Below are 2,616 nucleotides of genomic sequence, written 5' to 3'. Positions count from 1 at the left end.
TTCTGGACGGCGCAGACAGCGATAGCAGCGGGAACGATGAGCAGCCCGGAGACGGCGTAGTGGAGCCTTTCTTGCTTGTGGAGTCGGTCGTAGTCTAGCTATTGAATGTGAACGATATATTTGTTGATGTATTGTACCTCAATGTATCCTCCGAAAGCACCACTTTGGATTCCCAACTCACTGTCAAAATGAAATGATGGAATATGGAACACTTGTGAATGCATAACCTATGGAAACTGATTTTCTTCCTGCTATAATTTGATAACCTAACCACAACATTTATATGCAAATAGCTATACGATATTCAAGATAAAAATGTGCGTCTTAAATTGATTGTCAAATTTGGATTAAACTTGCTTGGTTTTTGTTGATTTAGTCATTGGAAATGGACCGATACCCAATATAATTGGTATGAGGTTATTCCCCATTAATCCAGCTACAAACTCCAAGTTCTAGAGGTAAAAAATGTTGAACGAGCGTGGAGCTTTGAAAGTCCGCCTTCCTCTGATGCGTCTTAAATTGATTGTTTACGTTACCTTCATTATTTTATCCAATCAATAAACGTTATGGTTTTGATTGGACATAAATACACTGAGGCTGACATGAGGCACAAGTATACTTGTGCCTCGTATCACTAACCATGGAGAGGCGCAGTCGTCGACACAATGCCCACAAGGCACACATGATTCCATGGGTATCGTTATGCGATGGACGAGTTGGTGGCGGTATGCAGGAATATTAACTTGGTTGAAAAACCCACTTTGCATCACTTGTGTACGTAATCACTACAAATATAAACACGGAGCATGAGTAGATGAGTGAATTGGTTGTTCCTCTTAGCATCATCCATCCTCCAAAGCTTCCTTGCACGCCGATGGGACCCCAGCATCAAATGGTACAATCAACTATCACTGCCACACATCGTAATCCGTTTTCACACAACTTAGAGTGTATTTGATGGAGTGGTGGCGAGATGCGCAGTGCCGGTGGTCACAAGCGCTGCGCATGTCATCACCATGCCACCAAAACACCCTTCTAGTGAACAAAGTAGTGTGAAAACTTGGTGGCCGTTGGTGGTCGATTTAGAGGAAACACAGAGTCGATATGACATGGCTAGTCGTGATGATGCACTGCATGTACTGTATAATGGAATGATGGGGTGGTCACATGTGCAGCAATCGTAGTCACTGGGGTGTAATGTTAGCAGGGTTTTTGGGCATTATTCTGGAGCGTAGGGGTGGGGTGGTAGTGGTGGTTGGTAATCAAATCACCTTGACTGCTAGTCAGTACCACCCCACCACCCACGCTCCAGAATAACGATAGTCAAAGTGATGGTAGTGGTCTTTGCCGGGGAACGGTAGTTGTAACTGCTGGGGCTCCAGAGGCCGTGACTGGGGTTTATTACTATGTCTACTCCTGATCTCGACAGTGGAGCTGTATGGTGGTGATTGCAGGGTAGCTGTTTCAGTGCCATGCTACGAGAGTAGTTGAGGTAACAGGAGTTAATCAGGATGGGTGGGTGTGGTTTGTATGCGTTATTTGGGGAGCATATGCCGTGGCCGCAGGAGCGGCGGTGGTGGTCGTGGTAGTGTAGCAGGTTCCGGGGTCGTCCCGTACTACTGTACGAAACCCCGAGTGCGTAGGCTCCACCGTAGTGGTGACGTGGTAGTCGCGGAGAGCCGAAGCGCGAGCGCCAGGTAATCTCAGCACGATGGCGTACTAGTAGTACGTCATCAAAGAAGTATCGTCTTGGAAGCTCGAAACTCAAACGCGATGCATGAAAATACCTATTTTCTAGTGATGTGACTGGCCCAATGAAACGTATTCATGCACAATCAAATTGCAAACAATGACTCTGCGGGCCTATACTTGATCATTCGCAACGTGCAACAATGCTTATCAACAAGAAATGACGCCGTTGATTCGTCAACACATCAAAATGACGAATTAGTAAGGTAACGCTACAAGGACAATACATTGTGCCAAGTGTCACCACATCAAAATGACGAATTAGTAAGGTAACGCTACAAGGACAATACATTGTGCCAAGTCTTTAGTTTCGTAGTGTTGCGCGTTAATACATGGGATCTATCCATGTGCTATAATTCACATTTTCATGGCTGTGAAACTGTCACTACTTGAGGTGGGACTGGTCGTGGAATGGTCGCGGAATACATATTACTGTCCATGTAAGGGGCTGGTCGCGGAATAAAGCCATGCTGATGAAAGGAATGCAACAAGTTCAGTATATGGGGAAGGCTACATGCCTATAGCTATGTATGGATCTACAGTAGACTTACGCTACTGTACCTTAATTATTACGTAGTACTGTATCAATATTAGAGAGTTTTAGCAAGTCCGAAATTTCACCAGTTCACAGACTTGGTGCTGCCTTCGATTTTGTTGAAGTCTGAATTGCGAAGTCAGATGAATTCCAGTTTAGCAAGTCTGTAATGTGCTTGATAACCATGTTGCATTCCATGCCATTCTTGAAAATGCAACCTCAGCAACGCCGATTCATCCACCGTTCCCCCGTGCCTCTCCGCCTGAAGCTCCGCCTACTGCGCCGTAGTGCCAACCGAGCTCACCTAACAATTCCTAATGTGAGCTTCACGT

Source organism: Aphanomyces astaci, assembly GCF_000520075.1.
Source record: "Aphanomyces astaci strain APO3 unplaced genomic scaffold supercont1.18, whole genome shotgun sequence".
NCBI classification, from domain to species: Eukaryota; Oomycota; class Saprolegniomycetes; order Saprolegniales; family Verrucalvaceae; genus Aphanomyces; species Aphanomyces astaci.
Note: the sequence above shows the minus strand (reverse complement) of the source record.